Source organism: Meles meles, chromosome 4, assembly GCF_922984935.1.
Source record: "Meles meles chromosome 4, mMelMel3.1 paternal haplotype, whole genome shotgun sequence".
Classification (NCBI taxonomy): domain Eukaryota; kingdom Metazoa; phylum Chordata; class Mammalia; order Carnivora; family Mustelidae; genus Meles; species Meles meles.
The window spans coordinates 148,959,742-148,973,410 of NC_060069.1; positions in this window are offsets into that span (position 1 = coordinate 148,959,742).

Below are 13,669 nucleotides of genomic sequence, written 5' to 3' on the forward strand. Positions count from 1 at the left end.
CTGCACACATTTCTTTTTTATTTTTTAAAGAGAGAGCATAGGCAGGTGAGTGGGAGGCAGTGAGGGAGGGGCAGAGAGAGAACAATGAGAATCTTAAGCAGGCTCCTTGCACATAGCCCCACATGGGGCTGGATCTCACAACCCAGAAATCATGACCTGTGCCAAAGTTAAGAGTCCAATGTTTAACCGAATGGGCCACCCAGGCACTGCACACACGTATCTCTTATAGTAATTCGGTATGTGTCTCTCTCATGTGTCTGACTTTCTCCCTGGGTTGTGAGCTACTTGAGTGCGAGTATCAGGGTTTTCTCATCTTTGTATCTCCGGTGCATAATATGAGACCAACTACATGGCAGGATTTCCATGAATAAATGGAATGTAAGATGGAGCTTGAAAAGTTCTACCATATCTCCAACTGGTGTTCAACGTTCCTGTGTATTCCTAGTCATTGCAAACATAGTACATCCAAAATAAAATTCATTTATTTCTTAAATCTTTCTTCTCTCAACAAGTTAATAGTGATTTTTTTTAATGGATAAACCCTCAGATTAAGATGCCTTATGGATCCACATAGCTATTGAAGACACTTAAGAGATGTGGGAACAAAAATGGACAGAGAACAACTTTCCAGGAACACAGAAATGAAGATTTTTGAGCATTGGGCAACAACTAACTGGGATCTCTCCAGAGGCACTGATGGCATTTTTAAAGTATCTTGATACCTGTTGCTATTAAATAATGGCATTTCCACAATGATGTAAAATTTTAGGAACAGGCGCCTTGGTGGCTCAGTTGGTTGAGCATCTGCATTTAGCTCAGGTCATGGTCCCAGAGTCCTGGGATCAAGTCCTGCATCAGGCTCCTTGCTCCATGGGAAGTCTGGCTCTCCCTCTGCCTTTCTATCTCTCTCTGTCTCTCATGAATAAATAAATAAATACAATCTTTTTTAAAAATAAATTTTAGGAACAATCATAAATATTATCACTTCTACCCCAAATTTCATGAAAAGCCAATAAATAAATAAATAAATAAAAAGACACAAACGAAGTTAAATTCACCACCATCATGATAGAAGAAATGGAAGTGTACTATATGAAGATATTTTGAGAACTGTCTGAAAGGTGGTAAGCAGACAGAATCATATCTCTAGAGTCACAAAACTGAAGAGAGCCTCAGTGTGAAGCACATACAGGAGAAGGCTACATGCAAATCAGAAAGTTCCAGAGTCAATAAATAAAATAATTGGGAAGGGTCCGAAGATAGGTTTGAAGGTGCAAAGCTGGTCAGTCATTCCCATATTCTGCCAAACAGCTGCCAGGAGAGAGGTTAACAAAATTAGCCATGATGTCAGGGTCCAAGACCAAGGTCATATCCAGGTAGAAACTGACCCCAGGAGGAGAACCTCCTTACACAGACCCTCTCAGCCAGCTAAGCATTCTATCCCTCCTACACAATTGCTAAAAGTGAGATACAGTTACCACAATCAGCATTCTCATGCACAGGACAAGGACAAAGATGGTAAAACCAGCAAAAATTACCAAATATTTGAATAAAAGCAGCACCATCAATGAATGACACCAAATCCAACCAACCAAGTAACTAATGGCTGAGACAACATAATAGAACAATCACAAGGATAAGAACTTTGATTAAAATTTATATAGAGTTGATATAGACTGAATTGTGTCCCTTTAAAATTCATATGTTGAAACCCTAAATCCCAATACCTTAGCATGTGATTGTATTTGGAGATAGGGCTTTTAAAGAGGTGAGTAAATTAAATGAGATCATCAAGATGGGCCCTAATCCAATCTGACTGGTGTCCTAATAAGAAAGGGAGGGGTGGGGTGCCTGGGTGGCTCAGTGGGTTAAGCCTCTCTGCCTTTGGCTCAGGTAATGATCCCAGGGTCTTGGGATTGAGCCCCGAATCAGGCTCTCTGCTCAGCAGAGAACTTGCCTCCCTCTCTCTCTCTGCCTGCCTCTCTGCCTACTTGTGATCTCTGTCTGTCAAATAAATAAATAAAATATTTAAAAAAAAAAAGGAAGGGAAGGCACCTAGGACATAAAGGGGACACCCACTATGCACATGCACAGAGGGAAGACCACAAGAAGAGGCAGCTGTCTGCAAGCCAAGGAGAGAGGCCTCGGAGGAAACCAACTTATCAGCACCTTGATTTTGGACTTCCAGCCTCCAGAACTGTGAGAAAATAAGTTTCTTTTGTTGAAGCCACCAGGTCTATTCTGTGGTTTTGCTATAGCAGCCCTCACATACTAAAGCAACAACCAAAACTAAAGAGTTTAGAAATTTAAAATGTTATTGTTGTATTCAATTTTTTTTTACATTATTTAAATAGAACAGATACAGCTGAAGGATGAATTGGTGAACTGGAAGAGCAAACTAAGCAACTCTCTCAAAATATTGCACAAAAGAAAAATGTGATAGAAAGTATGAAGGAGGAACTAGAAGATAAGGAGGATAGATCCAAGAGTTTCAATATCTGTCTCATAGGTATCCCAGGGTGAAAACAGAGATAACACAGAAGTTGTTGAAGAAACTTCCCCCAGAGATTAAGAAACACTTGAGTCTTTTCATTCAAATGCCCCATCAAGTGTGCATCAGGATGAATGAGAACCACAGTAAGTCACAACCACATGAAACTTCAAAAATCCAATGATTAAAAAAATTCTAAATACTTTCAGAGAAGGAGAAAGATTATCAACTGAGGAATGGCAGTTAGATTACTATCTGTCATTTCAACACCAACACTGAACTCGAGAAGATGCTGGAGTACCATACTCAAAACTCTAAAAATAAGTACCATGAGCCTTGAATCCTATGCCAACCAAATTTTGACAGGAAACACAAGGACTCAGAAAACTTACTTTTTCACCTTTTCTGAAATAACTTTTCAAGGGATATACTCCCCTCAAAATTAAAAATTAAATAAAAGAAAGAAGATGTAGAATATAATAAATTGTAGAATGTAAAACAGAACAGTATCTATTCCAAAAGTTATTGATGTGTTTTTTAGATTTAATAATCATTTTTAAAATTTTTTAATAATCATTTATAACCAAAATCACAAACAACTTCAACATGGCAGGTATGGGGTTACTCAATAAGGAAGAAAAGTGAATGTTTGGAGTGAATGTTTGTTTGGGAGTAATGTTTAGATACTTATTAACTCTAGATTTCAGCTGAAAAACATAAGCCTAGGAGTCAGTTAAGCATCTGCTCCCGATTTCAGCTCAGGGTCCTGAGGTTGAGCCCTCTCAGCACAGAGTCTGCTTAAAGATTCTCTCTCTCGGGGCGCCTGGGTGGCTCAGTGGATTAAGCCGCTGCCTTCGGCTCAGGTCATGATCTCAGGGTCCTGGGATCGAGCCCCGCGTCGGGCTCTCTGCTCCGCGGGGAGCCTGCTTCCTCCTCTCTCTCTGCCTGCCTCTCTGCCTACTTGTGATCTCTCTCTCTGTCAAATAAATAAATAAAATCTTAAAAAAAAAAAGAAAAGAAAAGATTCTCTCTCTCCCTCTTCCCCTGCCCCCACCCCTCACTCACACTCTTCCTCTCTCTCTAAATAAATAAATAAAATCTTCTTCAAAAAAAGAAAAACATAAGTTTAAAATGGCTCATTTCCTAAGTATTCATTTTTGAGAAATATATACCTTGCAGGAGTCCTTAAGGGAAATGAGGGATCTTATTAAGATTAGTAATTGTACCAAATACCCGCTCATAGATTTCTGATAGAGTGAGGATGGGCTTATGACAGGGGCAGAGAGCAGTGAAATCCCTCAGTCGCCCCTTCCATCACTAGCCATTTGTATGGGGAAACAGTCACAACAGTGATCCATAGTGTAGACTGTCTCAGCTCTCCATTTACCAGCCGTGTGACATTTGTCACCACACTTACAGTCTTGGAGCTGTGGTTTGTTCATTGGTTAAGTGGAATTAACCACCTTGTAAAATGGCTGTGCGGATAATCAAAATGAGATAAGCCTCCCTTGGTGACCAATCTTCTCTACCTCTGGGCGGGCACAGAAGTGTGACATGTAGACAAAGCCGGGGACCCTCTTCCTCCACACTGCCTTCTGCTTTTCTCTTCTTCCTCTTCTTTTCTCACACTTCCCCGAGGAATTCTCAGCTATTCTAAACTTTGGGACAGTTGTGGAGAGAAGTTGTCATGGTGAGTTTGCTGCCAATGGGCACCCGTTGTGTCTTTCCCAGAACCTCACAGAATCCTCATCACAGCCCAGGGGGGTTGGTGTAAAGCTCTGGCAGTATGATCTTGTTTCGCCACTGATCACCACCATATTGAGGTGAAGAATTACTGTTTTCCTATCCTTCACAAATCATGTTGGATTTTTCATAGAAAGAAGGGGATCGGACTACAGAGAAAGGCATCGGGATCCATTTCTTAATGCCAAATGGAGCAGAATTAGAGGGGTCTGTTCTTACTGATTTAAAAGTTGTTTTGAATGATCACAATGATTGTTTAGTCTTAAATGTTCCTCCTTATCTGCCACTCCCTTACCACTTCCAAGCCTTAGAACTGTGGGTTATCTATAATCAGTCACTAATGTTTTAGTTGCATTCAGTCAGAGAATATTTGAAGAAACTGGGGAATTTTTGAAGCTCTGGTAGTTAGTTGTTCAAGAAGAAGTCAACAAATAATAGGGTAAAGAAAAGCCTCAAGTAAAACTAGATGGGTATTGTCGGGGAGGCAGGACACAAAGTCTTTTGTGTTGCAGAGTCAAAATGTGCCTCTAAACTGAATAACAACCATATAGTGTATCAGCTTTAAAAAATGATGCTCATTTAAATCTATGCCATTGGTGTGTTTATAAGTATTTTTACATACTTTATATGTGAAGACATTTAACTTCTTTTATTTAATCACAGATCACAGTAAAAAATTAAAAACCAAATACATAGAATAGTTGCGCAGTTTTTTGGCTTATGGAATTCCTAGTTAGTGGAGGATTTAGCCCATATTCCTTCAGCTCTCCATCTCTATTTTCCAATGATTTCTTTAACAAGTCAGGTCCTTGGGGTGCCTGGGTGGCTCCATGGTTTAAGCCTCTGCCTTCAGCTCAGGTCATGGTCTCAGGGTCCTGGGATCAAGGCCCACCTTGGGCTCTCTGCTCAGTGGGGAGCCTGCTTCTCCCTCTCTCTCTGCCTGCCTCTCTGCCTACTTGGGATCTCTCTCTCTGTGTCAAATAAATAAATAAAATCTTTAAAAATAAATAAAAATAAGTAAATAAAAATAAATTAAAAATCAGATCCTTGATTCAATAGGTACATCATGTTAAGGAGCACAACTGTTTTCGCCAATGATTTGAGGCACTCTTTTAAAATGCCTCAGACCTGATGGAGCCCACTCTCCACAAACACTTGATGGAAGCCATTTCCAAAGACAACATCCTCTACCCACAGGAACAGGAGAAGGAGGCTCGGAGCAGGGTGGCCTACACCTCTATACTTCCTGCATCCCCAAGTTGGGGTAGGAGTTTCGATGAAGACAGGCCCTTCCAACAGCAGGATAGTCGAGAGGAAGCTTCTGGGACATGGGTCCTCAGTCTGAAGGGTATACAGACCCTCGGATTCAGAGGTGAGACCCAAGCCCCTTACACCAAGGGCTAGGACGCTGGGATCAGTCACATTAAGATTTTATACCCAACTGTTCTGGTCAACTTGAAGCAGCTTACATGGACACTCTCTGGGGCCTTGTCCTCCTGTTCCCCCAGCAGCCAACCTGACAGGGCTGAATCTCACAGCTCTATGTTGTGTCATCAAGCAGAATTTTCCTCCTGGCTCCTTTCAGACAACAGCTCCTTTCACCATCACGCCACCAATTGCTAATGATAAGACCCATAGACCTGACATTTTTTTACTATTAGAATATAATGGTGGTTCAGTCTTCATTAAATTTTAATATAACCAAATATATTCCAAGAGAGAGAAGTGGAGGTGAGAAGCAGCCTGGCATGGGATCAGAGAATGTCTCCCCTCACACTGAGCAACAATGCATAGAGGGGAGGACAGTCCCCCCTCACCACAGGAGATCCTGAATCCCCAGATCCCATCTCTCCTAGCCTGCTTCAGGGCTTGTACATCCCCTTTCTGGTTAAGACACCCTTCTTTCACTGCAAATATGTTTGTATCTCATGAAGCCATCGTCCATCCTGAGGAAAGCTGGGTGGCTCAGCTCCTCATCAGTTGGCACTGGCCTGGGGGGAATTGGGGGGGTGGTCTGGTGAGGAGCAGATATTGACCTCAGTGTGCCCCAAACTGTTTTACCCTTCTAAATGGAGAGAAGAGATAAGAAACAGGAACAAAAATAGGTTCTCTGAATGGAAAAAAAAAAAAAAAGCCTCAGAAATGTCATTCTGGTTTTCAGTTTATTGTAAATGATATGAATCCAGGCCCAGAATGTGGGAAGTTAGACTGGTAGCACGTCCGTCACAGGAGATGACCTATGTATACTTTTAAAAATCCAGAAAATTTTGTGTTGGCACTTTACCTCCTTTTCACAAAATGGTAAGTGTACAAAATTTCTAGATTTCATTGTGATGTCCAAATGCTTTAAGGCATGTTAAGGTTTGATTGACTATATTCCTGGCACTCATTTTTTGTGGGGTTTTTTTTTTAATGTTTACGATAATAGATTTTCTTTATCTAATAAAATGTGGGGAACCTAAAATGCAGGGAATCCAAAGCAATCCTATATGCTTTGGTTTGATCTCTGACACAAAATACTCAAGTAAGGTGGCTTTTCCTCACGTATCTACATCAGAGAATAAATTCCAAATGTAGCCCTGCTGTCCTAACATTTCCTGCCCACAACAAGGGTGTTTCTTCTTTTCAGGTTTCTACAAACCAAATGTTTTCATTCCCTGTATTCAAAAGGCTGTAACTCTTTTCTTTTTCTTTTTTTTTTTAAGACTTTATTTTTACATAATCTCCACACCCAGTGTGAAGCTTGAACTCACCACCCTGAGATCAATCAAAAGTCACAGGCTCTACCAACTGACCCAGTCAGGTGCCTCCAAAAGGCTGTAAATCTTTTTTTTTTTTTCCTTCACTATATCCCAGTTCTTAGTATTTTAAAAGATTTATTTACTTACTTATTTTGGAGAGAGAGTGTGTGAGTTGGGGGTAGTGGGAAAGGGAAAAAGATTCCCACATAAACTCACTGCCAAGTGGGGCTCAATCCCATAACCCTGGGATCATGACTTGAGCTGAAATGAAAAGTAGGAAGCTTAACCCACGGAGCCACCCACCGACTGAGCCACCCAGGGCCCCGAAAAGGCTATAACCCAAAGAAACAGGCAGAGTAAAGCTACAGATATGACATGCCTGAAATGTAGCTTTCGTCTGACTTGGTACTCATCCAGTTGTTCTCTTTTCCTTGAGTTCCCTCACTCCACCTCCATCCAAAGCCCATTCAAGCACCTAGCCTCACAGACCACCGGAGTGGAAGCAGGTGTAGGCTCTGGAGTCAGAATTTCTGCAACCCTACTAAGTAGTAGGGTGATATCGTGCAAGGTCTTATATCCTCTGAGCCTCCATTTTCCTACCTGTAAAAATGGAGATAATAGCACCAGGTCATCTTGAAATGATTAAATGAGTTGACCAATGTGAAAGAAACTGGCCCATAACAGATGCTTAGTAAGCACTGGTTTCTCTTCCCTGGTTTGAGGATTATGGAAGGAAGAACAACAATATTTGTGTCTATAAACTCATATCACTAGACCTCCACAAACCTTTATCTTAAGAATCTCAATGCAAATTCGAGAAAATCACTAAAAATCCTCTGCCAAGTGTAGCCTCAAACAACCCAGAATACTCTTACCAAGAATTTCCACCGTCACTCCACCAATTGCTAATGATAAGACCAACAGACCTGACATTTTTTACTTTTAGAATACAGTGGTGGGGGGTTCCTGGGGGGCTCAGTGGGTTAAGGCCTCTGCCTTCACCTTGGGTCATGGTCCCAGGGTCCTGGGATGGAGCCCTGCATCGGGCTCTCTGCTCAGCAGGGAGCCTGCTTCCTCCTCTCTGCCTCTCTGCCTACTTGTGATCTCTCTGTCAAATAAATAAATAAAATATTTTTAAAAAAGGATACAGTGGTGGTTCAGTCTTCAATAAAATTTTAATATGACCAAATATATCCCAATTAAAGGATAATGTAGTATTTTGCTGGGGCACCTGGGTGACTTGGCAGGTTAAGCATCTGACTCTTGATCTCAGCTCTGGTCTTGATCTCAGGGTGGGGAGTTCAAGTCCCATATTGGGCTCCATGCTGGGTGTGGAGACTACTTTAAAAAAAAATGGTTTAGTGTAGTATTTTGTTTACAAGTCGGAAAGTATTCCAAGACTTTGTCCTATGCCTGTTTGGTGATGGGAACATTTATTAGTAGTTTATCATGTTATTTTGACTGTCTACTTCTTTGGAGCATGATATCAGTAGCTTACACTAGCAATACATTCTGGAGGATCAAAAAGTGACATAAACACAAATATTAAGATAACTGAAAAAGGGAATTTGGACAAACAACAGCAAAGAACAGAGTTATTCTATCTTGTGGAATATCACATGCTCTGTTTCCTTTTTATGGACATTTTGTCCTTCAAAATTCCAGTCAACAATTTAGCCACACTCTGAAAAGTCATTTTCCCACTCAGAATTATAGTGGACCCAATGGATTTAGAAGCCCTTGGAGAGGTATCTTATATTATACCTTCTGGGACAAAGAAAATAAAGTATTTTTTCATTTCCTTAGCAGTTACAAATTTACTTAATGGTATCAGTCCAAATTAAGCAGAAAATTAAACATTTTAAACATTTGAAAATTGATGTTTTAAGTCATATTGACAATACTAAGATACGCACAGTATAAATCACAAATCATATGAAATAGTAATTTTCTCTTAAATGCTCAATTTATTGACCCATGTTCTAAAAGGATATTTTAAAGGGACTGATTGCAGCAAGAATTTTATAGAACATTTGTGGAATAAAATATGTGAGGAATTTCTCTAGTTTATTTCCTTAAAATGAGCCACACCATAAAAGCGGTTATAACACACTTTTATATATATAAATGTCCCTGGGCCCTCTTAATGGTTGGATTGTTAGCTGAGGAGCTTTGCTAGGAGAGAGCTGAGGAACTCCACCCGGAGTCTTTCCTTTCCCCAATTGATAGTGAAGGTTTGATTTAATTATCTAGCTGAGCTGCTGTAATTAGCATCAACAAAGTTTTGTCCCATGATGCCTTGAACTACACCATTGAGAAGGCTATTGTAGTTTGGATAGCTAGACCTTCTGAAATACAGTACTGCCTCTGGCAGCTAACCCCAGAAATTAATGTCCATCCAATTTCCAAACCCCCCTCCCCAATATGTTTGTGAACTGTTCACTGACAACTGAAACATGTTTGTAGTACAAACAGTACTTTGAAAGTGGGCTTTTAAATCTGTTCAGGCTTTCTCATGTGGCTGGAATGTTGGCATGGCTCAGAAAACAAAAATCAACTTAAAAAAAAAAAAGTTAGTTCATCCAAGAAGAGAGAGATCGTTATCAAGCTTGACAAATGCAATGTAATGTGAACAGGGCAGCGGGGCTAATTCTGTTAAGTGATTGCTATAGGCCTTCCCTTGTCTTGGACTTTTAGCCTTTGTCTCGTACAGAGTGGGCCTTGTTAAACTGCCAAGTCGACAATTTTATATCCAAAAGCTTTTGAAAATTTTGTATCTGAAGGCTTTGCTTTTCTATTGTGATGTTTCATCAGGAAAGTTCAAAGTGCCCAGGGCAGGTGCAGGGTGGAGGAGGAGAAGATCATTTCTCAGGCCATGATTAACACTTAGCAAAGTCAATAAATCATTGTTTGCTGAATCCAACCTTAGAAAAATGGGTTCTAAAAGAAAAAATAATAATAATGGAATAAAATCATTAATTTGTATATCACGGTGCACTCTGCTCATTTCTTTTGGCTGATACTGTCGGGTCCCCAATGTTGGGTCCCTCAATAATGGGTCCGTGATTAAAGGAGCGAGACTGATACAAAGCAAAGGTCAAGCAAAACTTTATTTCGCACCAAGCATCAAGAATCAAACCTTCCGTCAAACAGACCGTCGGGGCCACCCTTTATAGAGAGGGCGACCTCTCTCTGTTTCAGACTAGCTTTTAAGGGCAAAGGCCATGTGGTTGGGCCTAGCCATGCACAGGTGGCCAATGAATTATAACACGGAGAGAAAGCTGCACAGTCATGCTAGGTCACACATAAGTAACCAACTGAATTACAATTTACCCTAGTAGATATTTGAACCAGCCTATCACCGTGGTCAGAATTGGTGCCCAAACGGTGCCCAAAGGGTGGGGCCCATCCTTCTTGGTAACTAGGGAGACAGTATGCGCCCCCGCTGATTGGATGTCTCCACCTGGCCTGACCCACCCTTGTATTTGGGCTTTGTTACCTGGGACTGGTTTCTGGGACTTGTTTTTAAGTAAGTCCTCTGGGGGAAGAGGGGCAGGGACAGTTTAAGTTTTACTGCATAAACAACAAAATGGCAGTTCAACCCGGGGGGGGGGGGGCTGCTCTGGCTGAATAGGCCCTTACAATACCTTTTTAGAGTGTGCATTGGATCTGTTTTTGCTGAACCACCTCAGAAACGGAATCATAGGGCTGAGTTACAAACACAGTGTGGGGTGATCTTTCTACTGTTGGGACACTTTCCCACAGCTGGGTGAGGTCCTCAACGCTATGGAGATGTATACTGAGGTCTTACATGACCTCATCGGTGTCAAGCTTAACCAAGGCACAGCTCATTTGAAAAGTAGTCCCCAGGTCCTAGGGCCTGGTGCCCTACAATCTAAGAGCTGAAATCACTGTCACTCAGGGGACAAAAACCAGCAAGCCTCATTTAGTATACATTTATTAGATACCTGCCACACATTAGCCACTCTACCAACCATGCTCTACATAGTAGGAAAAATTTAAAAAAACACACGTTAGAGTGGAAGGTTTCTAAAAGTGACCAGATCTCCAGCCAGCTCCATCAGAACCTTCGGATAAGTTTACGTACTGAGCAGATCCTAAAGCCTACCCTAAATCTACTTAACCAGGTTAATGGAGGGGCTAAATTTGTATTTCTAACGCCCTTCCTGGTGATTTTTATGACTAATATTGGAGAACTATTCTGGACCCATGACTCTCGAACCTGGCTGCACATTTGAATCATCTGTGAATTTAAAGCCACAGGTGACCTGGTAATACAGCAGATCAGTTCAGACATGCCCTGTGGAGGGAAGGGGACCTTTGCACCACTTTGTTGTTTTTGTTTTTGTTTTCGAAGGGATCCCCAAGTGATTCTGATGTGCAGTCAAGGATGAGAACCAGCCTGCACTGTAAGACCTCCAGGAATTCACAAGAGGCAGAAATAATTCCCATTTAGGGAGATCAGATGTTACCCTTAGTTTCTTTTCATACCTTGCAAAATACATTATGTTCTCTTTGGACAGTGTCTGTATATGGGTTTATTATTGCTAACAAAATGACATATTTATACAGCATCCGTCCAAGAAACAGTATTTTTATAGACACCACTTAATCTCATTTATCTTCAATTCATCCTCCATAATGCAATTAGTAGAAAAATTTATTGCTGCCCCAATTATAGATAAAGAAGACCATTATTTTGCCTGAGATAACACAGCAAGTTCATTCTAAAAACCTGATTCCACTGAATTTACTTTCCAGAAAGGGGAAAAAAAAAAGAAAAAAATATTCTTTAAACAGTCCTGGTTGAAATGTAACCTGTTTGATTCTGAAAATTATTCCAATACATAATCAGTACACTCATACCCTATAATAGACTGTTCTTCCTTTTGGCTATTCTTTCTTTTTTTGGTTGTAAATGAGGGGATATCCTGAAGGATCAATAATCCTCCTTCTATTTCCCTATACTTACTCTCTCTGCATGTTAACGAAAGTTGAATAGGTTAATAGGCTGTTTAGTTAGGCTTTTCATCTGTCCAGTTCATCCAGAAAACTAAACCAGTAAACCCCTCAGTAGTGGAATCAGAGCTGGAGGCTGGTCAGGAAAGAGGCCACACCAGCCATGGGCAGGGAGTAAGACAATAAATACTCATCAAAGTAGGCTTGCTTGCCTTTAGGCTTCAAGGTCTAGCTGGAAAGGTACAGTGCACAAACTAGGGCAGCGGCTCTCAAGTTTGAGGGTGTATTATCATCACCTGGAGGGCTAGTTACAGCACCACTCGCTGGGCCTCACCCCCAGAGTTCCTGATTTGGCAGGGCTAGGGTGGGACCTGAGTATTTGCATTCCTAACACATTCCCATATGGTGCTGATGTTCTTGGTCCCAAGTCACACTTTGAGAACTGCTCTAAGTCCTAAGTAGACTGCCAGTTAGGTGACATAAGTAACAGGTGGTGCAGGGGGTATCTTGGCAACAAAGAGGTAGAAGCAGACCACATGAGATGGAGATGGAGGCTGGGGACCAAGGATACCTTGAGCAGATCAGAGCTAGCCAAGCATGACCCAATCTACAGAGAAGAAGACAGATAATGAAAACAGGACTTCCATTGTAAAGAAATATGGCCACAGCATTCTATTCGGTATAGGTGCAAGGCAGACTCTTGACCTTAGATCAAGGCAAGATTCAGTGCTGGGGCATCAATGCAAGGTCACAGATTTAATATACAGTCACTAGAGTTACTGAGTTAGGGATTCTTAAAGATCCTTTGACAAGAATTAAAGAATAATGACCAACCACCCTGGTTTGCCTAGTACTTTCCCGGTTTTTAGCACTATAGGGCCATGGCCTAGAAAACTTTTCAGTTTCAGGACAGTTGGTTATCTGAAAGTAATCTCAGGAGACTGGAGCCTAGACCCACCTGTATCTCCTGGTCAGGAGGCTGCAGGCACAGGAGAGGAAGAACAAGAGGAAAGAAAAGGGTCCAGCTGGAAAGGCGGGCACAGCACCAGATTGGCCATTTCAGCATATGACCTTCAAGGGAGGGGGAAAGGACACCCAGAAAAGTAGTCTATAAATGATGAAATGTATTTGCTTTAAATGGTCAAAAAACGTAGAAGGACTCCACAGGCCTGCAGTTTTCCTAAACTCACCAAAGTGGAAAAGTTCAGCACAAACAGAGCAATCCAGACACCCCGTAGATGGAAGTCACCCTCGCTGCCTTTCGAAAATCATCACACACACTTAAGATCCCATTATAAGTGTAGTCTTAAAGGGCTCTGACATGTACACACACACACTCCCAATAGGAAAACAGAATTGTAAATATTGGCAGACTATCCTATGTTATTTTGGTTCCCCCTATAAAAATTTTTTTTTCAAAGCTAAGTGGAATAAACACACAGTTTGAGATGATTGAAACACGAAAGAACATTTCAGTCCAAGGGGAAAAAATTCCCTCTGGTGAGAATATGGATTATGTGTAAGATCGTTAGTGCCATCAGCGAGCATGCCAGAGCCATTTAAATCTCTCCCGTGACTAAATATTAATTCATATTCCATGAGAATGAGGACTGTGCAGCCCCTAATGACAATAGCACATCCTGCGAAATGACCGCTGCTTAAGGTGTTCTTCACAAAGGTCATCCACATACTACAGAACAATAAACTAATAACA